This window comes from Dendrobates tinctorius, unplaced genomic scaffold (assembly GCF_039654945.1).
Source record: "Dendrobates tinctorius isolate UK_male_01 unplaced genomic scaffold, ASM3965494v1 ptg000223l, whole genome shotgun sequence".
Lineage (NCBI taxonomy): Eukaryota > Metazoa > Chordata > Amphibia > Anura > Dendrobatidae > Dendrobates > Dendrobates tinctorius.
The window spans coordinates 11,313,413-11,341,000 of record NW_027361890.1 but is presented as its reverse complement, the minus strand read 5'-3'; the positions used below and the strand labels follow the sequence as shown (position 1 = coordinate 11,341,000).

Below are 27,588 nucleotides of genomic sequence, written 5' to 3'. Positions count from 1 at the left end.
ATGGCACAGCTGTGACCAAAGTGACTAGAGGATAACAGAGATTTTGAATTTTTGCAGACACTTGTGGACACTGGACACTTTTGGATTGTGTGAGCCCACTGAATATCTGAGCGCTATGTCACAGGCTCGATGGCACAGCTGTGACCAAAGTGACTAGAGGATAAGTGAGATTTTGAATTTCTGCTCAAACTAGTGGACAATGGACACTTTTGGATTGTGTGAGCCCACTGAATATCTGAGCGCTATGTCACAGGCTCGATGGCACAGCTGTGACCAAAGTGACTAGAGGATAAGTGAGATTTTGAATTTCTGCTCACACTAGTGGACAATGGACACTTTTGGATTGTGTGAGCCCACTGGATATCTGAGCGCTATGGCAAGTAGTAGAGATGGTTAGCACTCGACTAAGAGGTGTGGATATACGGTGCTAGTGAAAAGGGAACTGGTAGTCCCGCTAGCATAAGTCAAATATAAAGTCACTGCACACGTGGATTTTTGCAAAAGTGGAAAATCTTTATTTCTATTGGACGGTGAAGAAGCGACAGCTTTTTTTGACGTTTCGGCCTCACAATGGCCTTTATCATATAGTCGCTGAAAACATAAAATATATACAATTAAAATTACAGACAAATATATACAATAAAAATGACATGTAGAATAAATCTTAGAATAAGTATCTCTTTGAGAAGCATCTTTATGTTATGTGCCAAACGATCATTAGGGAGTATAGAGACATTTTTAAGACAAGAAATAGAGAAAAGGAAAGCATGGCGGCAGACAGAGTATCACTCGATAAGTAAATATTGATATCATACCCCTTCGAGAAGAAAGATTGTAGTCATCGGTTAGATAGTTTCACTGTTAGACAATGTTTTTAGAGTAAATGGATTGTCCTGTAAGTGGAGGTTGAATGAGAATATAATTAGATAGGAGCCAATGCTTGAGAATATGATTAGATGGGAATATAATCAGATGGGAACCAATACTAGAGTATAATGATTGTAATGTAGACAAACATATTACAAAGTAATGAAAAGGTCTTTATAAGAGTCTATAGACCATAAGGTTCTTAGTACTATTAAGGTCAGAAATGTAGACAGATATATTTCATTTATAGTGTGACTAATGGAAACTTGTATATTGATCATGTAAATGTGGGATATAAGGTGTAGGCCTATGGTTAAACTGATGTAACACTCTAAATGACTAGTTTGTATAATGAAGGAATGAAATCAACAGGAAAATTAGAATACCTTTGTAGCAAGTGGTCCTGGTTCAAGGGGATCCACAACTGTGTGAATGTGCCAAAAGCTAATTGCCTTAAAAGAGAAAATCTTTTATAGGTATGCACCAAAAAGGCATACTAATAAGTATGATATGATGAGGACAGAGCTACACATGGAATCATGAGGAAAAATGAATACCTTTAAGATAAGTGATTCTAGAGGATCCACAATTATGCCAGTGTGCCCAAGGTACATCGCCTTATGTGTAAAAACATACACATAATGACATGTAAAAAGCGAGATCTATTGGTGGTGCAGCGGTTGTTATGGAAATCTCTTCCATGTTACTCACAATCGTTGGTGGCAGTGGTGGATGCAGGCACCGCCGTGCCTGTGCAGTGAATGAGCGCTGTGTCTGTATCAGCGCTCTTTAATGGTGGCAGGGTCGGTCATCTGACAGGAAGTGACGTCAGACGCCGGCGCCTGCGCAGTAAGGAGTGGAACATGTCGCCCATAAGGGGAAAACCACCGAGAAAATGGCGCGGGTAACCCGCGCCTGCGCAGTAGCGCTTGGGGAGAGACTTACTCACAGGAGAGACGCCGAGGGGCGGGAGCAGATATCGCCATGGGCAAAGTTAGATAAATGGAGATGAAAGCTCCATATGGAGCCGATAAAAATACATACATATCGGTTGTAAGGCACAACATGGTGAACATGGGAGATATATAAACCAATGACAATACTTATAGCAATACATTACACAGATTTAATAAAAATAACAATAACAATACTCTATTGTAGGAGTCCAAACTGAAACGAAGGGAGAAAAGGAAAGGGGGAAAAAGAAGGGGAAATAAAGGAAAAAAAGGGGGGGGGAGGGAAAGAGATGTTTTAATGATATAATGTAAAAAGGAAAAGGAGGGGGGAAAAGGAGGGGGAAAAGAAAAGAGGTAAAAAAGGGAAAAAAAGGAAAAAAAAGGAAAAAAATATGTGTAAATAAGGGAAAAATGGAGAATACATAAAAAGAGGTGGTTAGATCTAAACGAATAAAGATATACTCAAATCATGCTAAAAAGTGGAAACAAAAAGAAAAAAGTAAAAAAGAAAAGAAAAAAGAAAATTTGAAATAGAAAATAGAAAATAAATATAAATGAGAAATGGAGAAAAAATTATGGGAAATTTGGGGGAGAAGGGAGGGTGGGATGAAAAAATAATGATAAAAGAAGGAAAAAGGGGATGAAAAATAAATGGATGAAAAAATGGAAAAAAATAAAAATAAAAATAATAATAAGAAATGAAAAAATGAAAATAAAAATAAAAATAAAAGTAAAATAAGAAAATGGGGTTGATATGTCTTACCGCCATGGAGGATGTCAAAAGAGACCCATACAAGAAAATGATCAATTGGTCTAAAAAGAAAAAAAGGGGTTTATTAGATTAACCAATCAATTTCGCGGTTGAGACCCTTGGGATGTAAAGTGTCAAAGGTATAGATCCAGTAGGTTTCGCGTTGTTTTAGTAAGCGAACATGGTTGCCCCCCCTCTTGGGTCTAGGGACTTTTTCTATGATCTGGTATCTCAACTGGGATACATTATGCCGGGCTTCCTTGAAGTGGGCAGGGAGTGGAAGCCATGTTTTTCCGCACCTGATGGTCGACTTGTGACTAGAGATGCGATCTCTAATGGCTTGGGTGGTTTCACCTACATACAGTAAACCACAGGGACATTTGATAATATATATGACAAAATTTGATTCACAGGTGAAGTAATCCCTGATGGGATAAGATTTACCAGTGCGTGGGTGAATAATTTCGTTTCCTTTAATGATGTTGGAGCAACTCATGCAGCTAAGACACGGGAAAGTGCCTGTTCTCCTTTGTCCTGTAAGTGTACGTTGAGTGGTCTGATTGGTAGATCCTAAATCAGCCCTAAGCAATTTGTCCCTGATGTTTTGGGGCCTTCTTAGACACATAAGAGGTGGAGATTTAAAGATCTCAATTCTAGGATATGACTTGGTAAGTAAAGACCAATGCTTACGAATTAAGTTGTGGATTCTTCGCATGGAGGGATGGTGGCCATGGACAAATGGGAGTCTCGGTGGTTTTGATGTAGTGTGAGTGGTGTCGCCAGGACTAGTGAGTGCCTTCGTCATCTCGGAGGCTAAAAGTGTGGATGGGTAGTGTCTTGTTTTAAATTTTGTTGACATCTCCCGCAGTCTTGAGTCTCTGGTAGTGGGATCTGATACAATTCTGGTGACTCTCTTAAATTGTGACCGGGGGGAGGCTGTTGAGGGTAGATTTCGGGTGACAGCTGTCATACAGGAGAAGATTATTACAATCTGTAGGTTTGGTGTAAATATCAGAGGTAAGTTGACCGTTTGAATCCTTATGTATTGTGGTGTCCAAAAAATTGATGGATTCTAAACTGTGTGAAATGGTGAATTTCAGTTCCTGTCTGGCGCTATTGATTATATTGTAGAATGTGAATAGGCTATTAGAATCACCTTGCCAAATACAAAAAATGTCGTCGATATATCGGTACCAAACAACAGCGAATTGTTGGAATAATGTATTGGAATATACATAGTCATGTTCAAACTTGTCCATGTAAAGATTAGCATATGCAGGGGCTACATTAGAGCCCGTAGCAGTCCCACATATCTGGACAAAAAAATCATCCTCAAAGCGAAAGAAGTTTTCACATAAAACTAAATTCAATAGGTCTACAATTCATGTATGCCTGAATCAATGCCAGCTTGGTCTAGGGTTGATGAGACTGCATCAATTCCTTTGTCATGTGCAATAGATGTGTACAAACTATTGACATCAAATGTGCAAAGGATGCTATTGGGTGGAATGCAGTTGATAGTACGAATTCTACTAAGGAAGTCTCCTGTGTCCAGGATAAACGATTTGGTGATGTGGGTATAGGGGGTTAACAGTTTTTCTAAGAAAATGGATAAGGGATTGAGAATTGAATCTGTGGATGCGACGATAGGACGTCCGGGTGGATTATGTAGATTTTTATGGATTTTGGGAAGAATATACAAAACTGGCGTTACTGGATGTAAATTGGTCAAAAAGGTCTTGGTTTTGGTATCAATGGTCCTTTGTTGTGTATGTTTATTAAGGATGCAGTCGATTTTCTTACGAATCTGATATGTAGGATCACTATGAATTTTTTTATAAGTTTTTGTGTCAGAGAGCTGTCTCCTAATTTCGTCAACATATTGGTTTTTATTCATGACAACAATGGCACCCACTTTATCTGCTGGTTTTATGATGATGTTTGGATTGTCTTTTAAGGATATAATTGCTTGTTTCTCAGCTGATGGTAAATTGTGGCGGACAGGGAGTAGGCCCAAACGTTGTTCATGTATAGTTTGTTTAATGTCTCTATCGAGTAGATTCACAAAGGTCTCGACAGCATGGTTTGTTTTAGGTGGAATAAAACTGCTAGGATTTCGTAGTCCTAGAGAATCTATGGTGATGGAAGGGTTAGTGTCACGATAAGGGGCTATACCTACAGTGTTGGTCGTTTTTGATGTTGTGTCCTCAAAGTGTACCTTGAGTCTAATGTTCCGATAAAACTGTTGTAGATCTTTTTCTAACTGGAAGGAATCCCATCTGGGTGTAGGGCAAAAAGAGAGGCCCAGGTTGAGTACCTTCAGTTCTAAGGGAGAGAGAGAGTAATCAGAAATGTTGATGACTAGGTTTGGACTCCTACCTGTTGTGATCGGAGTATCATCTGTCGATTCTGTTCTCCTCCTCCTCGACCGCCTTGTTGGCCTATTCTTTGGCCTAAAAAAGGAGCCCTTGGAAGAGATGTTCCACCAGCATCGCTCCCGGAACCTGGTGAAGACCCTCCGACAGGAGAGGATCCCCCGGAGGCTGTGTATCCTCCCGGTTGGCGACGATTTCTTGACCGGAAGCGTCTTGGTGCTGGGTCTTCCCATCTATAGACCCTGTTGTTCAGATAGTCCTCAGTGTCACGTTGGAACTTAGACCTTTTTCTTTCCTCAAGAGTCTTCTGGTGTGAAAGTAGAGCCGCATCCACTTTGGTTCTAAGAGTATTGAATTCAGTGCTATTAAGCGTTGAGGATAACTGGCTTTCAATGGTAGTTATTTTTTCTTCGGTTTCTTTTATAGCTTCTTGAAGATATTCGATTGTAAGTAGTATAATATCAAATGAGCATTTATTCAGGATTTTCTGAAAGGTGGCACAGTATTTGGAATTATCTGAGAAGAGGGTAGGTTTCAGATGACTTCGAAGACCACGGGGGAATTTTCCTTTGTCTGTGATATTCACCCAAAGTGGCACAATGTAAGTCGTAAGCTATGAGTCTCTTTCTTTCCTTTTCCCAATCCCTCGTCTTGATATCTCTGCTGGGAATATGGGGAAAATCTGTACTAGATCTGATTCTGGATAAGATCGTTGATCCTAGGGCATCATCATACATATAGGTTTCTGACGTCATGGATACTAAGTCGGTGCTGATAACCAAAAATCAGATATGGCAAGTAGTAGAGATGGTTAGCACTCGACTAAGAGGTGTGGATATACGGTGCTAGTGAGAAGGGAACTGGTAGTCCCGCTAGCATAAGTCAAATATAAAGTCACTGCACACGTGGATTTTTGCAAAAGTGGAAAATCTTTATTTCTATTGGACGGTGAAGAAGCGACAGCTTTTTTTGACGTTTCGGCCTCACAATGGCCTTTATCATATAGTCGCTGAAAACATAAAATATATACAATTAAAATTACAGACAAATATATACAATAAAAATGACATGTAGAATAAATCTTAGAATAAGTATCTCTTTGAGAAGCATCTTTATGTTATGTGCCAAACGATCATTAGGGAGTATAGAGACATTTTTAAGACAAGAAACAGAGAAAAGGAAAGCATGGCGGCAGACAGAGTATCACTCGATAAGTAAATATTGATATCATACCCCTTCGAGAAGAAAGATTGTAGTCATCGGTTAGATAGTTTCACTGTTAGACAATGTTTTTAGAGTAAATGGATTGTCCTGTAAGTGGAGGTTGAATGAGAATATAATTAGATAGGAGCCAATGCTTGAGAATATGATTAGATGGGAATATAATCAGATGGGAACCAATACTAGAGTATAATGATTGTAATGTAGACAAACATATTACAAAGTAATGAAAATGTCTTTATAAGAGTCTATAGACCGTATGGTTCTTAGTACTATTAAGGTCAGAAATGTAGACAGATATATTTCATTTATAGTGTGACTAATGGAAACTTGTATATTGATCATGTAAATGTGGGATATAAGGTGTAGGCCTATGGTTAAACTGATGTAACACTCTAAATGACTAGTTTGTATAATGAAGGAATGAAATCAACAGGAAAATTAGAATACCTTTGTAGCAAGTGGTCCTGGTTCAAGGGGATCCACAACTGTGTGAATGTGCCAAAAGCTAATTGCCTTAAAAGAGAAAATCTTTTATAGGTATGCACCAAAAAGGCATACTAATAAGTATGATATGATGAGGACAGAGCTACACATGGAATCATGAGGAAAAATGAATACCTTTAAGATAAGTGATTCTAGAGGATCCACAATTATGCCAGTGTGCCCAAGGTACATCGCCTTATGTGTAAAAACATACACATAATGACATGTAAAAAGCGAGATCTATTGGTGGTGCAGCGGTTGTTATGGAAATCTCTTCCATGTTACTCACAATCGTTGGTGGCAGTGGTGGATGCAGGCACCGCCGTGCCTGTGCAGTGAATGAGCGCTGTGTCTGTATCAGCGCTCTTTAATGGTGGCAGGGTCGGTCATCTGACAGGAAGTGACGTCAGACGCCGGCGCCTGCGCAGTAAGGAGTGGAACATGTCGCCCATAAGGGGAAAACCACCAAGAAAATGGCGCGGGTAACCCGCGCCTGCGCAGTAGCGCTTGGGGAGAGACTTACTCACAGGAGAGACGCCGAGGGGCGGGAGCAGATATCGCCATGGGCAAAGTTAGATAAATGGAGATGAAAGCTCCATATGGAGCCGATAAAAATACATACATATCGGTTGTAAGGCACAACATGGTGAACATGGGAGATATATAAACCAATGACAATACTTATAGCAATACATTACACAGATTTAATAAAAATAACAATAACAATACTCTATTGTAGGAGTCCAAACTGAAACGAAGGGAGAAAAGGAAAGGGGGAAAAAGAAGGGGAAATAAAGGAAAAAAAGGGGGGGGGAAGAGATGTTTTAATAATATAATGTAAAAAGGAAAAGGAGGGGGAAAAAGGAGGGGGAAAAGAAAAGAGGTAAAAAAGGGAAAAAAAGGAAAAAAAAGGAAAAAAATATGTGTAAATAAGGGAAAAATGGAGAATACATAAAAAGAGGTGGTTAGATCTAAACGGATAAAGATATACTCAAATCATGCTAAAAAGTGGAAACAAAAAGAAAAAAGTAAAAAAGAAAAGAAAAAAGAAAATTTGAAATAGAAAATAGAAAATAAATATAAATGAGAAATGGAGAAAAAATTATGGGAAATTTGGGGGAGGGGGGGTGACCAAAGTGACTAGAGGATAACGGAGATTTTGAATTTCTGCAGACACTTGTGGACACTGGACACTTTTGGATTGTGTGAGGCCCACTGAATATCTGAGCGCTATGTCACAGGCTCGATGGCACAGCTGTGACCAAAGTGACTAGAGGATAAGTGAGATTTTGAATTTCTGCAGACACTTGTGGACACTGGACACTTTTGGATTGTGTGAGCCCACTGAATATCTGAGCGCTATGTCACAGGCTCGATGGTACAGCTGTGACCAAAGTGACTAGAGGATAAGTGAGATTTTGAATTTCTGCACACACTAGTGGACACTGGACACTTTTGGATTGTGTGAGACCCACTGAATATCTGAGCGCTCTGTCACAGGCTCGATGGCACAGCTGTGACCAAAGTGACTAGAGGATAACGGAGATTTTGAATTTCTGCAGACACTTGTGGACACTGGACACTTTTGAATTGTGTGAGGCCCACTGAATATCTGAGCGCTATGTCACAGGCAGAAATTGGCTAGTGTATCACAAACTACAAGGTGTATATAGAATTGGGCAGAATAGGAATCTCCCTAGAGTGCAGGTCTGTAAGAACGGAACATGTCCTCGACTTATTCTCACAGAGTGACACAGATAGCTTCACTGTGGCTGTGATAACAGCCGTTACACGGTACTGTGTGAGGAGCGTACGCCGCTGTATGGTGTGAAAAAATGCACGCTCAGTACCTCAGCAGGACAAAAAAAAAAATTGGGATTGCTTTTAAAAAAGCAGTTTGCAGCTCAGTACCTCAGCAGGACAAAAAAAAAAAAATTGGGATTGCTTTTAAAAAAGCAGTTTGCAGAGCAGTGGGTAAACAGCAATGCAGCTGTCAGGAAGCCTTAGAAGGCAGCCCAACAACCAACACCACTGATACACCACTATATAGCCTCCCCTTGCACTGCACACACAGTGACTGGTGTGTTGTACAGGCACAATCGCTAGCAGCAGAAGCAGTTTTTTTTTCTTCTTCCCTGCCTAACGCTCTCCCTACAGAATCAGCAGCAACCTCTCCCTATGCTAAGATCGGCAGAAGTAAGATGGCGGTCGGCATGCACGCCCTTTTATACCCCCTGTGACGCCCACCAAAGCAAGCCAATCACTTGCATGCCCTTCTGAAAGATGGTGGTGACCCGTGCCTATGTCATCACGTTGCCCACAGTGTCCGTGGATCCTGATTGGCTGAAAAAGAGCGCAAAACAAACTTTTGAAACGCGACTTTGGCGCGTAAGTCGCCGACCTCGTGGCCGACCTCATCCTAGGGTCGGGTTTCGTTTCATGAAACCCGACTTTGCCAAAAGTCAGCGACTTTTGAAATTTTTCGACCCGTTTCGCTCAACTCTAGTTATAATAATTGCATGTCCCCGTGTCAGTGACAGTGGATCCACGAATAAATAGTGCACTAGCGATTCAGACAGGGACACTGAAACAAACCGCATAGTGATAGCGCAGTAGTGGCAACTAGTGTTGAGCATTCCGATACCGCAAGTATCGGGTATCGGCCGATATTAGCGGTATCGGAATTCCGATACTGACTTCCGATACTTTCGTCATATCGGATACCGGAATCGGAAGTTCCCATCATGCTATGAGCCTGCTTGCTTTGATTAAGCCAATGGGAATCCTCCGAAGTGTGGGCACATCCTGTTAGGCATGTAGGCATGTTAACTATTGGCATGGCTGTGATTGGCTGCCGAAATGATGTCATGATGCACTATAAAAGCCACCGCAGCCGCCATTTCTGGTTCACTCTGCTGTGAATTCAGTTAGGGACAGGCTGCTGTAGAAGACTGTGAGGGACAGTTAGAAATAGCGATTCCACCAAACTTCTAGTGCTTTACCCAGGCTACATAAACCACCACTGTAGCCTTCTTTGCCCTAGCAGCAGTGTTCACAGCTGTCTGCAAGGGCTGTGTGAGTGCAGCTCACGCTGTGGAGTGGGTCCTGCAGCCACGTCAGGCTGTAGGCCACCCAGTGTGATCACTGTTGCCTCATACATCTTTTAATTTTTGAGCTGCATTTTTTACATAATTTCAATCTGGTGTGCTTCCATCCGTATCCATATACGTTGGTTGCAAACACTAGTAGTAGACAGCGGAGCCTTTCTGAAGCCTTTCAGTGCTAGTGTCCACTTTGCTGCACTGTTCACGGCTGTCTGAGAGGTCTCTGACTATGTGTGAGTGCAGCTCACGCTGAGTAGTGTGTCCTGCAGCTACGTCTGGTTGTAGGACGCTCAGTGTGCGTCAGTGCCTCACACATATTTGTATTTGAGTGCAGCTCATATTTTCTTCTAATAGTGTGCATCCATCCGTCTCCATCTACGGTGGTTGCAAACACTATATAGGAGTACACAGCGGAGCCTTTCTGCAGCCTGTCAGTGCCAGTGCCCACTTAGCTGCAATGTTCACGGCTGTCTGAGAGGTCTCTGACTATGTGTGAGTGCAGCTCACGCTGAGTAGAGTGTCCTGCAGCTACGTCTGGTTGTAGGACGCTCAACGTGCGTCACTGCCTCACACATATTTGTCTTTGAGTGCTGCTCATTTTTTCTTCTCCTATTAGTGTGCATCCGTCCGTATCCATCAACATTGGTTGGTTGCAAACACTATATAGGAGTAGATAGAGGAGCCTTTTTTTCTGGCTTGTGCCCTGCCGGCGCAGCCAGATTAGTATTACCCAATTTTTTTGGAGCCTCATCTTTTGCATTGTAGGTTACCTGCCTGCATTGTAATAGCTCCAAAAAGTTGGTGATACTATCAGTTTCAATTCTTTGTTCACATACTTTGAGTTTGTTTCCAACAAAAAAACCACAAAAAAAGTTCACCAAACACTACATTTGGAACTTGTGTAGGCCACATCAGCTCCTATTAAAGTGTAGTCCACACACACACACTTCATAAAATTAGTGTTTCTTGTACCTGTAACCAGCTGTTCAGGAATAAGCACACTAAGGCCCCCCCTTTGTACTTTTCTGCCTATCTTAAGCAGTCTGGCAAGATGAAGAAGGCAGGGAGTAAGGCGCGTGGGCGTGGGCGTGGAGTTTCAGCAGGGAGAGGACGTGGGGATTCTGCAGGGAGAGGACGTGGGGATTCTGCAGGTAGAGGACGTGGGGATTCTGGGCCTGCTGCGGGCACCAGTGGATCAGCATCCCCCAGTTTTAGCAGGCAACAGTCCTTTATGCGCAGCTTTGTAGGACCTCAACGTACCCCACTGCTGCGGGAGGAACAAATTGAAGCCGTTGTCGGATGGATGGCAGCTAACGCATCGACTTCAATTACTTCCGCATCCTCTCAGGACCAGAGCACCGAAGAGCAACCATCTGTCTCTTCACCACCTGCCAAAGTGCCCAGGCAGTCAGAGAGACATGGACAGGAGCCATCACAGTCTCTACTTCTGTTCTCGGAATCTGTTGGCTTGGAAAGAGGGGGCCAGCCAAGCAGCATTCCTGAATGTGAAGAAGAGGGAGTATGCAGTGATGCGCAACTTCTTTGTCCCTCTGAATCTGAAGAGGCGAGTGGGCCAGTGCCTATGGTCAGCACACCTCAGTACGCATCAGATGATGACAAGACTCAGTTGCCACTTTCTGGTGCGTACGGTGCTGGCGAGACAACCCCGGAGAAGCAGCTGTTTGAAGAGGGGAGGGAAGATGATGAGGTCCTTGACCCATCATGGCGTGAGGAACAGGAAGGTGGTGGGAGCAGCTCGGAGGAAGAGATTCCCCTACCGGCCAAAACAGGAGGCAGAGGGAGGGGGAAGACTTGGTTGCCTGTACCCTCCACTTCGGCACCCGTTAGGAGCATTCCTCATTCCAAAGGCAAGACGGGCGCTCCCAAGACTTGCAGTGCGTGGTCCTTTTCTGACACAGTTGCAGATGACATTTGCTTTGTCAAATGCAAGCTGTGTCATCAGAAAGTCAAAAGAGGGAGAAATGTCAGCAACCTCAATACCACAAATATGTGGAAACATGTCCGCACCAAGCACGAGTTGGAGTTGCAGAGACACCCTGAAGACGTAGGCCAACGTACAGCACCACCTACCACCTCTTCAGTTCGTGTTGGGGCCTCTTCCTCCAGCTCACACACTGCTGGTTCGGCTTCCTCACAGGATCGCCAAGGAAGAACCTCTGCCACTGTTGTCCGGAGACCCTGTCAGATTCCACCCATAGCAGCACGTTCCCATCCATCACAGCCATCGGTAGCACAGGCATGGGATAAAAGGCGCCCTTACTCGGCAAACCATCCCCGAGCACAGTCTCTGAATGCTGGCATTGCCAAACTTCTGGCAGTTGAAATGCTGTCATTCAGGCTGGTGGACACTGACACCTTCCGGGACTTAATGGCATTGGCAGTCCCCCAATACAACGTGCCCAGCCGCTTTTATTTCAGCAGGCGAGCCGTCCCTGCCCTGCAGAAACATGTTGAGGGCAAAATAAAACATGCGCTACTAAACGTCGTTAGTAGCAAGGTCCACCTGACCACCGATGCGTGGACCAGTAACCATGGACAGGGACGATACCTTTCCCTCACTGCCCACTGGGTCAATGTTGTGGAGCCGGGTACAGATCTGGAGAGTGGCGCTGTACGTGTTCTTCCAATGCCACGGATTGCAGGACTCCAGTCTGTACACATAGACTCCTCCTCCTACTCAAGTTCCTCAGAAACAGCAGAGCAGGAGCCTGTTACGACCGATATGAGCACAGCCGTGGCCAAACGTCAACAGGCTGTACTCAAATTAATTTCTTTGGGGAATCGAAGCCACACAGCGCAGGAGCTCTGGAATGCTATCAAGCAGGAGAGCGATGTGTGGTTTGGGCCAGCGAATCTCCAGCCGGGCTTGGTAGTGTGTGACAATGGCCGAAATCTGGTGGCAGCTCTTGGCCTAGGCAACCTCACACACATCCCATGTCTGGCACATGTGCTTAACTTGGTCGTGCAGAGCTTTCTGAGGGACTATCTACCTACACAGTCCTACTACTACTGATTTTTAACCGTGCTCCACTTAGGCCTGTGGCTTCACTGATTTTCGTATTTCCCCTGTCCTCCAACCCCGCCAGTTACAGCTCCGAAGTGGCGTCTGCACAATCCACACTTGTTCCTGTGTTCCAGGTGTTCAGTCCGGTCAGTTAATCCCCTGATGTGTGTCCGGCAATGTCACCTGCTTTGTCCACATTCCCTTAACTAGTTATGGGAATGTGGACAGAGCAGGCGGCATTGCCGGACACACATCAGGGGATTAACTGACCGGACTGAACACCTGGAACACAGGATGGGAATGTGGACAGAGCAGGCGGCATTGCCGGACACACATCAGGGGATTAACTGACCGGACTGAACACCTGGAACACAGGAACAAGTGTGGATTGTGCAGACGCCACTTCGGAGCTATAACTGGCAGGGTTGGAGGACAGAGGAAATACGAAAATCATTGAAGCCACAGGCCTAAGTGGAGCACGGTTAAAATTAGTAGAAGTCTACAACCGATCTTAAAATTTCTTCAATGCAGCCTCAGCCTGCTCCGTGCTTGTCCCTGGGCTTCAACACAGCCAGTTGTAGCTCGGAAGTGCCGTCCACACGGAAAGAGACACTTGCTGCCGTGTCTCAGTGGGGTTCAGTAACGCTAGATGATCCCCTGCTGTGTGGATGGCAGTCTCTCCTGCTGTCTCTGCATTCCAAAGACAGTAGGCCTCTGCCTACACCCTCCTATTTCCTGGGCTTTAACACAGCCAGTTGTAGCTCGGAAGTGCCGTCCACACGGAAAGAGACACTTGCTCCCGTGTCTCAGTGGGGTTCAGTAACGCTAGCTGATCCCCTGCTGTGTGGATGGCAGTCTCTCCTGCTGTCTCTGCATTCCAAAGACAGTAGGCCTCTGCCTACACCCTCCTATTTCCTGGGCTTCAACACAGCCAGTTGTAGCTCGGAAGTGCCGTCCACACGGAAAGAGACACTTGCTCCCGTGTCTCAGTGGGGTTCAGTAACGTCAGCTGTTCCCCTGCTGTGTGGATGGCAGTCTCTCCTGCTGTCTCTGCATTCCAAAGACAGTAGGCCTCTGCCTACACCCTCCTATTTCCTGGGCTTCAACACAGCCATTTGTAGCTTGGAAGTGCCGTCCACACGGAAAGAGACACTTGCTCCCGTGTCTCAGTGGGGTTCAGTAACGTCAGCTGTTCCCCTGCTGTGTGGATGGAAGTCTCTCCTGCTGTCTCCGCATTCCAAAGACAGTAGGCCTCTGCCTACACCCTCCTATTTCCTGGGCTTCAACACAGCCATTTGTAGCTTGGAAGTGCCGTCCACACGGAAAGAGACACTTGCTCCCGTGTCTCAGTGGGGTTCAGTAACGTCAGCTGTTCCCCTGCTGTGTGGATGGCAGTCTCTCCTGCTGTCTCTGCATTCCAAAGACAGTACGCCTCTGCCTACACCCTCCTATTTCCTGGGCTTTAACACAGCCAGTTGTAGCTCGGAAGTGCCGTCCACACGGAAAGAGACACTTGCTCCCGTGTCTCAGTGGGGTTCAGTAATGTCAGCTGTTCCCCTGCTGTGTGGATGGCAGTCTCTCCTGCTGTCTCCGCATTCCAAAGACAGTAGGCCTCTGCCTACACCCTCCTATTTCCTGGGCTTTAACACAGCCAGTTGTAGCTCGGAAGTGCTGTCCACACGGAAAGAGACACTTGCTCCCGTGTCTCAGTGGGGTTCAGTAACGTCAGCTGTTCCCCTGCTGTGTGGATGGCAGTCTCTCCTGCTGTCTCTGCATTCCAAAGACAGTAGGCCTATGCCTACACCCTCCTATTTCCTGGGCTTCAACACAGCCAGTTGTAGCTCGGAAGTGCCGTCCACACGGAAAGAGACACTTGCTCCCGTGTCTCAGTGGGGTTCAGTAACGTCAGCTGTTCCCCTGCTGTGTGGATGGCAGTCTCTCCTGCTGTCTCCGCATTCCAAAGACAGTAGGCCTCTGCCTACACCCTCCTATTTCCTGGGCTTTAACACAGCCAGTTGTAGCTCGGAAGTGCCGTCCACACGGAAAGAGACACTTGCTCCCGTGTCTCAGTGGGGTTCAGTAACGCTAGCTGATCCCCTGCTGTGTGGATGGCAGTCTCTCCTGCTGTCTCTGCATTCCAAAGACAGTAGGCCTCTGCCTACACCCTCCTATTTCCTGGGCTTTAACACAGCCAGTTGTAGCTCGGAAGTGCCGTCCACACGGAAAGAGACACTTGCTCCCGTGTCTCAGTGGGGTTCAGTAACGTCAGCTGTTCCCCTGCTGTGTGGATGGCAGTCTCTCCTGCTGTCTCCGCATTCCAAAGACAGTAGGCCTCTGCCTACACCCTCCTATTTCCTGGGCTTTAACACAGCCAGTTGTAGCTCGGAAGTGCCGTCCACACGGAAAGAGACACTTGCTCCCGTGTCTCAGTGGGGTTCAGTAACGCTAGCTGATCCCCTGCTGTGTGGATGGCAGTCTCTCCTGCTGTCTCTGCATTCCAAAGACAGTAGGCCTCTGCCTACACCCTCCTATTTCCTGGGCTTTAACACAGCCAGTTGTAGCTCGGAAGTGCCATCCACACGGAAAGAGACACTTGCTCCCGTGTCTCAGTGGGGTTCAGTAACGTCAGCTGTTCCCCTGCTGTGTGGATGGCAGTCTCTCCTGCTGTCTCCGCATTCCAAAGACAGTAGGCCTCTGCCTACACCCTCCTATTTCCTGGGCTTCAACACAGCCAGTTGTAGCTCGGAAGTGCCGTCCACACGGAAAGAGACACTTGCTCCCGTGTCTCAGTGGGGTTCAGTAACGCTAGCTGATCCCCTCTGCTGTGTGGATGGCAAAGTCTCCTGCTGCCTACACAGTCCTACTACTACTGATTTTTAACCGTGCTCCAATTAGGCCTGTGGCTCCACTGTCTCTCGTATTTCCCCTGTCCTCCAACCCCGCCAGTTACAGCTCCGAAGTGGCGTCTGCACAATCCACACTTGTTCCTGTGTTCCAGGTGTTCAGTCCGGTCAGTTAATCCCCTGATGTGTGTCCGGCAATGTCGCCTGCTCTGTCCACATTCCCATCCTGTGTTCCAGGTGTTCAGTCCGGTCAGTTAATCCCCTGATGTGTGTCCGGCAATGCCGCCTGCTCTGTCCACATTCCCATAACTAGTTATGGGAATGTGGACAGAGCAGGCGACATTGCCGGACACACATCACAGGGGATTAACTGACCGGACTGAACACCTGGAACACAGGAACAAGTGTGGATTGTGCAGACGCCACTTCGGAGCTGTAACTGGCGGGGTTGGAGGACAGGGGAAATACGAAAATCAGTGAAGCCACAGGCCTAAGTGGAGCACGGTTAAAATTAGTAGAAGTCTACAACCGATCTTAAAATTTCTTCAATGCAGCCTCAGCCTGCTCCGTGCTTGTCCCTGGGCTTCAACACAGCCAGTTGTTGCTCGGAAGTGCCGTCTTCACAGAGTAAAACACTAGCTCCTGTGTTTGTGGGGTTCAGTAACGTCAGCTGTTCCCCTGCTGTTTTGATGGCAATCTGTCCTGCTGCCTCCCAATTGACAGCACATCAGGCCTCAGCCTGCTAAGTGCTTGTCCCTGGGCTCCAACATCGCCAGTTGCTGCTCATAACTGACTTTGGCACGGGTACTCCCTCCTGCCCAGCTTGGTTCCAGCCTTGCCTGCTGTTTCCGGGAAGTGTCAATGTCAGTTTGCCACCCCAAGTTGCCATGTCGTGTTGCGGTTGGGTTAGCCGAGGCTAGGGTGCCAGCAGTTTAGGTGCTTCCTATGTGGACTGCGGGTTCTGGTAAGAAAGGCTTGTTCCGTAGTGCCAGTAGGACAAGCACCCCCTGTAGGACTGTGTGATTCGGTAACTGCGGCCAGCTTGCGGCATGCCAACTTTGCTTTTCAGGGGTAACTTCAGCTGCCCCTCCGGGTTCCAGCACCGTCAGCTGGTTCTCGGCAGAGCCTTTGGCCTAGGTGCCTCCATCTCGGTATCCGAGTTCCGGCAATGTGTGCTGGTCCTTGGTAGTGCTTTGTAGCACAGGTACCTCCTGCTTAGTAACCGGGTTCCAGCACCGTCAGCTGGTCCTCGGTTGTGCCATTGGCTCTTATTCCTTCTGCTGCCCCTCCGGGTGCCAGCACTGTCAGCTGGTCCTCGCTATTTCCATTTGCTCTTGCAGCTTATGCTACCCATCCGGGTTCCAGCACCGTCAGCTGGTTCTCGGCAGAGCCTTTGGCCTAGGTGCCTCCATCTCGGTATCCGAGTTCCGGCAACATCTGCTGGTCCTTGGTAGTGCTTTGTAGCACAGGTACCTCCTGCTTAGTAACCGGGTTCCAGGACCGTCAGCTGGTCCTCGGTTGTGCCATTGGCTCTTATTCCTTCTGCTGCCCCTCCGGGTGCCAGCACTGTCAGCTGGTCCTCGCTATTTCCATTTGCTCTTGCAGCTTATGCTACCCATCCGGGTTCCAGCACCGTCAGCTGGTTCTCGGCAGAGCCTTTGGCCTAGGTGCCTCCATCTCGGTATCCGAGTTCCGGCAACGTCTGCTGGTCCTTGGTAGTGCTTTGTAGCACAGGTACCTCCTGCTTAGTAACCGGGTTCCAGCACCGTCAGTTGGTCCTCGGTTGTGCCATTGGCTCTTATTCCTTCTGCTGCCCCTCCGGGTGCCAGCACTGTCAGCTGGTCCTCGCTATTTCCATTTGCTCTTGCAGCTTATGCTACCCATCCGGGTTCCAGCACCGTCAGCTGGTTCTCGGCAGAGCCTTTGGCCTAGGTGCCTCCATCTCGGTATCCGAGTTCCGGCAACGTCTGCTGGTCCTTGGTAGTGCTTTGTAGCACAGGTACCTCCTGCTTAGTAACCGGGTTCCAGCACCGTCAGCTGGTCCTCGGTAGTGCCATTGGCTCTTGTTCCTTCTGCTGCCCCTCCGGGTGCCAGTACCATCAGCTGGTTCAAGAGGACAAAGAACAGGAAGACAACCACCAAGATGCAGAACAACAAGAGAGAGAAGACAAAGAAGCATAAAAAAACAAAGCAGAAGAACATTAAGCATAAGACTAATACTCTGAGCAAATGATATTATCTTATTTATAAGCAGAAGAAGACTAAGCAGTGTATGGGGGTGAGTCCGTTCCTCCTCGTGGTGCCCCTGGAAAAGGCCTGCTGCTGCAGGCCAAACTGAACGCGGACAAATCCTGTTGTAAATCTTTTGTGACAGGCAGAACGGAAGGTGTAAACTTCTAACTTTTCTAGATAACAACTACAGGAATGCCTGACACAAATAAGAATATGATGAAGAAGAATAGGAAGATGAAGATTGAAGAAGTTGATTATGTAGAATAATAATTGTTGAATAAGAAGAATATGAAGAATGTAAGAAAAGGAAGAAGAAGTAGAATGTAAAAAAAGGAAGTAGAAGAATTTTAAAAAAGGAAGAAGAAGAAGAATGTAAAAAAAGGAATAAGAAGAAGAATGTAAAAAAAGGAAGTAGAAGAATGTGAAAAAAGGAAGAAGAAGAAGAAGAATGTAAAAAAAGGAATAATAATAAGAAGAAGAAGGTAAAAAAAAGGAAGAAGAAGAAGAAAGAAGAAGAAAGAAGAAGAAGACATACATGTCTGGCAAAATATAAATGAGGCTAACATAGTCAATATCTTTGTAACTCCTAACGTCTTTAAAAAAAAAGTTTAATTCCTTCTATTCCATTTGATTGGGCTAAACCTCTATGGCTTTAATGTCTCCTCCACCTCCCACAATACATTCTACATTATTCTTAGTTGTTTTTCTTCATGTAGAATTAACCTACAAGGAAAGAAAGGGGTTTTTTTTAATTCCGATATTTTGGCCCCATTGACTTGCATTGGTCGCCGGTATCGGAATCAGCGATACCGATACTTTTTTTTAAGATCGGCCGATCCATTCCGATCCGATATTTTCAAGTATCGGCTGGTATCGCTCAACTCTAGTGGCAACCAATCGGAGCAGAGGGGCATAGAAAAGGCAAAGATGAAGCACGCCTATCGAGGTCTGAGTCTTCAGAATAGCTGCTGTGTGACAAGGTCCCAATGACTGCCGTTGTTATACGGATCGCCGTATCATTGCTGCGTCGTTGAGTAGATCTGCCTGTTTGACAGCTCACTAGCGACCATGTAGCGATGTACCAGCGTTCCTTCCAGGTCGTATCGTTGTCGGGATCGCTGGAGCGTCGCTATGTGTAACGGGACCCTTAGTCTACATGCAGCTTTAAAACACAAGAAGCCAGGACCATAAATAATGATAATATAATAATAATAATTTGTATTTCCATAGCGCTATCATATTCCTCAGCACTTTACATTCAAAAGGGTACTTGTACAGACAATTAACATTACAGAGTAACCTGGGGTGGATTAAGGGTAGCCAGGGCCCCGGGCTGTTCTGACTCTGTGGGCCCCCCGGTCATGTGACGGGGTCATGTGACGGGGTCGGGAAGTCACTAGTTTTCATGACGCATGCTGTCCGTCAAGGAGCGGGAAGGGGTTAAATACTGAGGTAAAAAACACGAAATACTCAGCGTGTCCATGAGGCCTCTCAAATACTGAGGTAAAAAACACGAAATACTCAGCGTGTCCATGAGGTCTTACAAATACTGAGTGAAAAACTCACCAAATACTCAACGTGTGCACGAGGCCTTATAAATTCTGAGGCAAAAACTCACCAAATACTCAGCGTGGGCACGAGGCCTTATAAATACTGAGGTAAAAACTCACCAAATACTCAGCGTGTGCACGAGGCCTTACAAATACTGGAAAGCTTCCACCCAACATCTAGTCCTGACTCACCTGTACCTAACATCGAAACCAGCTAATAGTCTGCAATCACCTGCTGACCTGAACCCATGACCTGTCAGCCAAGTTACTTCACATGAGTCACACAGAGGCTTCTGCTTCATGAACTTCCCCAGATAGATGAAGCAGCCTCCCGTGTGCAGCCTGTGGCCGGATACACAGGAAGAGATGCTCCTCGTCACAGGCTGTGCCCAACATGGCAGCAGAGGGGTTAACACCACAGACAAGTCACCGTCTCCTCACAAACTGGACACAACGCTGCATCTGCCTACGAACAAGCGCACATTGCGCAATATTAGTCATGTCCCAGATGTTCAGCATGTGGAGGACCAAGGGGAGAAAAACACCACAGGATTGGAACAGGAGCATGGGAAAGTGGACGGCGGTCAGAGTGGCAGGGTTTATATAGGGGTCGGAGTAAGTGTGTGTGTATATATATATATATATATATATATATAAATACACACACACATTACTACATGCAGACAGCGCACACATGCACAATCCTCAGGTTGTATAACTTTGAACTGGTCAAAACATTTCTCTCAGTAGGCCAAGAAAGAAACGTGGCAGGAATAAAGTACACCTCATAGTAACTTATGTGTGAGGCAGATGTGACAAGACCCGCCATCTCGTGCCCACCTTACTAGAATTGCCCACATATAACAAAGTTGATGGAAACAGACGACTTCCACTATGATGATTGATTACCGACCGCCCGACCACACCCATTTCACAACTAGTCACATCCATGTCCACGCCACAACCACACCCATTTACCACTGCTGATCACACTGACTGGTACTGAGGGCACAGTGGCTGGCATTATGGGCAGAGTGGCTGGCATTGTGGGCATAGTGGCTGGTACTGTGGTCACAGTGGCTGGTACTGAGGAAAAGAAAGAAAAGAGAGAGAGAAAAAAGAAAACAGAGAGAGAGAAAGAAAGGAGAGAGAAAGAAAGGAGAGAGAGAAAGAAAGAAGAAAGAGAGAAACAGAGAGAGAAAACGAAAGAACAGAGAGAAAGAAAGAGGGGAAAAAGAAAGAACAGAGGGGGAAAGAAAGAGGGGACAGAAAGAAAGAACAAAGAGAGAGAAAAAGAAAGGGGAAAGAACAGAGAGGGAGAGAGAAAGAATAGAGAGAAAGAATAGAGAGAAAGAAAGAGAGAAAGAAAGAAAGAAAGGGGAAAGAAAGAACAGAGCGAAAGAAAGGAAGAACAGAGAGAGAGAAAGAAAGATTAGAGAAAGAAAGATTAGAGAGAGAAAGAAAAGAGAAAAAGAACAGAGAGAAAGAGAATGAACAGAGAGAGAGAGAAAGAAACAGAGAGATAAAGAAAGAAAAATTCTATAAAGATACCATACCAGTCTGGCTCACATTGTAGTGCCCACCTGAGCCTCCTGGTGCAGAACATATCATGATCCTCTCACATTGCCGACATCCCCGAGTCCAAGGCAATCTCGCTGTCCGCGCTGTCGGAGGAAGACACGGTGATGAATCTACAGCACTCCCTGAAGTGCCTCCATGGTTCCGTCACAATCTCCTCCCGAAATTACCTCATTTAAGGTCAGCTTCCAGCACGTCACTTCCGATGGAACGTCACGTGCGAGTTTCCAAGTGCTCCTCGGAGCTCCGCCATGTACTCCTGTGTCCACAGGAAAAATCAGCTCCCGGTCGGGACAGTGGCGCAGACTCTCAAAATCTGGAATGGTTGGGAGGTATGAATGCTCCCCATCATACACCTTGTACATGCATGGCTCCGCACACCTCATACACACACGGTTCCGCTTTGTATGCTTCGTACATACGCGGCTCCGCTCTGTACACCTTGGACACGAGTGACTACGCTCCATACACCTCGCACACACGGCCCCACTCAGTACACACATGGCTCTGCTACGTAAACCTCGTACACATGCTGCTCTGCTCTATACACCTTGTACACACGCGGCCACGCTCTGTAAATCTTGTACACATGCGGCTTTGCTCCAAACACCTCATACACACGCGGCTTCGCTCCGCTCCGTAAACACACGGCTCAGCTCCATACACTTTGTACACACAAGGCTCCGCTCATACACCTCGTACACACACCCGGCTCCATTCCGTACACCTCGTAAATGCGCGGCTCCGCTCCGTACACCTCGTACACATACGGCTCCGCTCCTTACACATATGGCTCTGCTCTGTACACCTCGTACACATATGGCTCCGCACACCTCGTACACACGCGGCTCCACTCTGTACAGCTCGTACACATGCGGCTCCGCTCCGTACACCTCATACACACGCGGCTCCGCTCCGTACACCTCGTACACACACGACTCTGCTTCGTACACGTCCTACACACGTGGCTCCACTCCGTACACGTCCTACATGCGCAGCTCCGCTCCGTACACGTCCTACAAGCGCGACTTCGCTCCGCACACCTCGTACACGCGCGGCTTCGCTCCGTACACCTCGTACACGCGCGGCTTCGCTCAGTATACCTCGTACACGCGTGGCTCCACTGCGTACACCTCGTACACGCACGGCTCCGCACCGTACACCTCGTACACGCGCGGCTCCGCACCGTACACCTCGTACACGCGCGGCTCCGCTCCATACACCTCGTACACACGCGGCTCCGCTCCATACACCTCGTACACACACGCAGCTATATCCACCCTGTAATCCCCTCCTGACCCCACACATACTTGACTGATTCAGCACGATGACAACCAGCACAGCAGAGTCCTGCATAGTTACATACATCAAGGGCTGTGCGTGCGCACAGGACCTATGATGAGGTCACAGGAGGGGAGGAGTCAGGAGTTACATGATCAGGGGCCTCCGACTGAGATGCCTGATCATGTGACCCCTGACTCCTCCCCTCCTGTGACCTCGTCACAGGTCCTGTGCGCAGAGAGCAGGGATTTATCAGTGAGGGCCTGCGGTGGCCAGTGGCGGATTATAATGGGACAATTTACCCTGGGCTGATGGGCCTCCCCACACCACTGGGCCCTGGGAGAGTAAAGGGGGTTTTACACATAGCGATATCGCTAGCCATATCGCTAAAACGTTACTGATTTTGTGACGTTATAGCGATATCGCTAGCGATATCGCTATGTGTGATACTTACCTCCTACCGGCTCCCCCGCTGTCCATCGCTGATCGCGCGAGATCGGGCGGCTCCATTTCTCGTCGTCCGCTTCCTGCTGTGACGACGAGCGACGCGTGGAGGCGGGCGGGAGGACGGACGCCAGGATCACGGTGTGTGAAAGGTATCGTCCGCTGCGTCGCTGCTGCATCGCTGTGAGATCTTTCTGTGTGAAAGCTCACTAGTGATCATTTAGCGATGCACCAGCGATCCTGACCGGGTCGGATCGCTGGTGCATCGCTAAATGTAAAAGGGCCTTTACACATACCACATATACTCGAGTATAAGCCAAGTTTTTCAGAAAAGTTTTTTGTGCTGAAAATGGCCCCCTTGGCTTATACTCTAGTGAGTGAGGAGTCCAGAACATGGAGAGGGAGGGGCAGCGGTGGAGCAGCCGGTCACAGGAGGCAAGAACCGGCTGCTGCGGCTAACGCCTGTGCCCGCTGCTAAAGAGAAATGAATATTCACTGCACTGGCAATGAACATTCATTTCTCTGTAATAGTGCGCACACCTCTCTCCACTCCCATGGCGTGGAGAAGTGAATATTCATTTCTCTTAAGTTGCAGCACACGTGACACTGTGCGCTCTACTTAATACTCACTGCCCTTTATGCACAGAGTTCTGGCATGGGGAGCGGTGAGTATTCCAGCAGCTGAGCTCTGCTTGTAAGCAGTGCATGACGTCCCTGCGTTGCGGAGCATAAAGCAGCTGCTGACACCAGAACAAGACGCTGTGAGGGAGCACAGAAAGGTAAGTGTAATGTTTTGTTTAATGTTTTTTTGATGCAGGCCAATCATAATCATAGAAATGAAGCCATGCATAATGTCATGTGGACCCGTCCTGTGTGACGCGACCAGCAGGCCGGTAACTAAAACAACAGGACGCGGCACTTGATACTGTCCTGTGTGACACGGCTTGCAGGCCGGTAACTAAAACAACAAGACAAGGGGTAGGGAAACAGTTACAACGGTGGGCCCTGTGATAGAGTAAGGGTACATGGAGACCTCCTGCACTCTCCTGAGTCAGTGTCCCTAACGCTCCTAACGTTCCCTATGCTGGTTCCGCACCAGGCGCTGATCACGAACCTGTCGCCCTAGCACACTCTACACCTATCCCTTGCTAGGGAGCTGGGTGGTGCAGGCACTGGCCCCACCACTGTACTAATATACACTAAGGAAAAACACAAACAGGGAAGCACAACTTAGCTTTACTCTGTTGCACTTGCTCTTGGCAACAGAGTCCACCACCAGCATGCAGCTCTACTCCTGAATCGCTGCCACCAAGCTCTGTCAGAGCTACAAGGAAATCCCCTATGATTCCTTCCACACCAGGCTAAGACAGAGCTGCAAGGAACGCTCTCCAGCTACTTCCTCCACCAAGGATGGTTGAAATGAACACTATCACCAACACTGATTGCAACACCTGTGACTCTTTTATAGCAGAGCCAGCAATCACACCTGCATTATAATCATGTGCACTTAACCACAGAAACAAGTGTGCAATGACGCTCACCACCACCGGGGGCAAACTTAGAACAAACGACACCACAGTGCAATAATCCTAATTGCCACTGGGGGCAAAAACCACTTAAGCACAGCTTAAGAAAAAAAAAGTTACCTGTGCTTTTATCAGTCCTGATCCAGCATGGATCATGACAGTACCCTCCCCTTAATGAGGGGCCTCTGGACCCTCAGGACCGCTCCCCATCAGGGAACCACCTACAGCGGGGACGCCCAGACCCAGAGTTCACCCCAGCAACTACCTGCATGTCAGGTTGATGAGAAACGAGCCAGCTGGTATTGGCAGCGTATGTTCTGGAGGCAACACACATCTCCGAAGAGCTGACCTGGGGAACGGGTTGTGTATGTGTATGTTTGGTATGAGCTGGTAACACTCCACAACACACTTCCACTGGATGTTTTTTGGTGGCGACCCATACACGCTCGTTCACACACAGGTCTGGACCTGAACGTTTATTGCCACTCGTTCATTTGTCACCACTAGGAGAACTCTTTCTGGGATTGACAACAGAGGCGTCCCCCTGTGTCACCACACTCACACCCCCGCACCTCACCAAGGGGTACACCACCCTCCAAACCCTTCCACCACGAGGTCTGCGCCCCCCAGAGTTGGCCAAAGGCGAGGGTTGAGACTTGCCCCTACTCTCCTGCAGCACATCTGCTGCCCTCACTGGAGAGGAAGGGGTCCACTGAAGAGAGACGGCAGAGACAGTAGTTCCTAGGCAGCAGCCCTCACACGAGTGCCCCCAGCTGACCACTTCCCTCGACCGCCAATCTATTACCGGGTTGTGTCTCTTCAGCCAAGGGAGGCTTAAAACAATAGGTACTGGCATTCCCTCCAAGACGTAGCATGACAAGGACTCATGATGTCCTATATGCAGATGGATATTCTCTACAACCTTGGTCAAGCTCCCCTGGCTCAGTGGAACAGAGTTTATGGCCTGGATGCTTATAGGCTGGGCTAGCGTCCTACACCTCAGGCCATGAGTCTGGACAAAACGAGCATCCACCAGACTAACTCCTGCTCTGCTGTCCACAAACACCAGTGTCACCTCCGGTACCCTGCCAGCAAAGACCTCTGCTGACATGGTACTTTGGGAGGGCAAAATGAAGGAAATGTATACTCCCTGGTCGCCTCCCTCCAAGTGACCAGGAGAATGCAGCTTCTCAGATGGCACAGATAATTTGGCACGCAATGGGCAAGCCTTCAGGACATGACCAGTCTGCCCACAGTACAAACATGCCGACACCACTCCCCGAACCGTAGGCAGCTCCGAAAACAAACGAGCTCCTCCTACTTGCATAGGTTCGACAGGAGACTTGGCATGAACTGGGCAGGCTCTCATAAAATGGCCAGGCTTTCAACAGGAAAATAATACCCCCCACCACGACGAGCCGCAGACACCCCCTTTTTTGTATCAACAACACCGGGCTGTCTGGGTTCCTCCGTCCGCACTGGTGGATCCTCCCTAGTGAGGACATCAGGGGGCACTTTTTGTATATGTCTTTCCCTAAGGTGTCTATCCACCCAGATGGCAAGGGACATGGCGGCCTCCAGCGACCTGGGGGCGGCGTACTGCACCAGAGTATCCTGCAACTTAGGAGTCAATGTGTGCAGGGTTTGTCTCCAAAGATGCAGGGTCATTCCACTGAGTATTAGTGGCCCATCTCCAAAACTCTGAGCAGTACTCCTCAGCGACCCGGGCTCCCTGTTTACACCTACGGATTCGGGATTCCGCCAAGGCGACATCATCAGGATCCCCATACACAAGCGCCAAAGCCGCAAAGAACTCGTCCACGGACTCTAAAGATGGAGAATCATCTGGTAGGGAGAAGGCCCAGGATTGTGGATCCCCTTTAAGAAGGGACATAATGATTCCCACCCGTTGCTCTTCACTCCCTGATGAACGAGGGCACAGCCTGAAATACAATTTAAGTACAGGCTTGTTGAAACACCAAGAATTGATCTCTCCCTCCAGAAAATCTGTCAGGGAGGGATATCTTGGGTTCTGGCTGAGCCTGTCTCTGAACCAAGCCCCCAAAGCCCACCAACTGCTGCAGTTGCTGCACCAACTCACCGTGCAGCCCCCTAATCTCATCAGTAAGGGTCTGCAGCATTTGGGCAAAGGTCTGAACTGGGTCCATGGCTCAGCAGAAAAAAAAGTTGTGGTTGGTGATAATGTCACGTGTGATGCGACCTGCAGGCCGGTAACTAAAACAACAGGACGCGGCACGTGATACTGTCCTGTGTGACACGGCTCGCAGGCCGGTAACTAAAACAACAAGACAAGGGGTAGGGAAACAGTTACAACAGTGGGCCCTGCGATAGGGAAAGGGGACGTGGAGACCTTCTGCACTCTCCTGAGTCAGTGTCCCTAAAGTTCCCTATGCCGATTCCGCACCGGGCGCCGATCACGAATCTGTCGCCCTAGCACACCCTACACCTATCCCTTGCTAGGGAGCTGGGTGGTGCAGGCACTGGCCCCACTGCTGTACTAATACACACTAAGGAAAAGCACAGACAGGGAAACACAACTTAGCTTTACTCTGTTGCACTTGCTCTTGGCAACAGAGTCCACCACCAGCATGCAGCTCTCCTCCTGAATTGCTGCCACCAAGCTGTGTCAGAGCTACAAGGAAATCCCCTATGATTCCTTCCACACCAGGCTAAGACAGCTGCAAGGAACGCTCTCCAGCTCCTTCCTCCACCAAGGATGGTTGAAATAAACACTATCACCAACACTGATTGCAACACCTGTGACTCTTTTATAGCAGAGCCAGCAATCACACCTGCATTATAATCATGTGACCTTAACTACAGAAACAAGGGTGCAATGACGCTCACCACCACCGGGGGCAAACTTAGAACAAACGACACCACAGTGCAATATTCCACCGGGGGGCTAAAACCACTTAAGCATAGCTTAAGAAAAAAAAAAGGTTACTTGTGCTTTTATCAGTCCTGATCCAGCATGGATCATGACACATACAAGGATAGCAATGGAGCCATGCATGCAAGGATAGGGATGGAGCCATGCATTCAAGGATAGGGATGGGGCCATGCATACACGGATAGGGCTGGAGCCATGCATGCAAGTATAGGGATGAGGAGCCCGTGCATACCAGGATGGGGATGAGGGAGCTGTAAATACCAGGATGGGGATTAAGGGACAATGCTTACCAGGCTTACACTCGAGTCAATAAGTTTTCCCAGGTTTTTTTGGTAAAATTAGGTGCCTCGGCTTATACCGTGATCGACTTACACTCGAGTATATGCAGTAACTCAGCAGAGATTCCATGAAGAGTGAGGATCCTGCTTGCAAGCT

The 27,588-nt window shown here is 47.6% G+C and overlaps 1 long non-coding RNA gene across 1 annotated transcript; it reads right to left on the bottom strand.

The window, feature by feature from the left end:
* Positions 1-417: 417 nt before the first annotated feature.
* Positions 418-27,588, bottom strand: LOC141059000 (uncharacterized). Its single transcript, XR_012222361.1, has 7 exons — positions 27,444-27,588; positions 6,621-6,686; positions 6,183-6,260; positions 4,954-5,958; positions 2,587-2,636; positions 1,254-1,484; positions 418-893 (listed from the first exon to the last, which is right to left on the bottom strand). It is a non-coding gene; the product is annotated as an uncharacterized lncRNA (long non-coding RNA).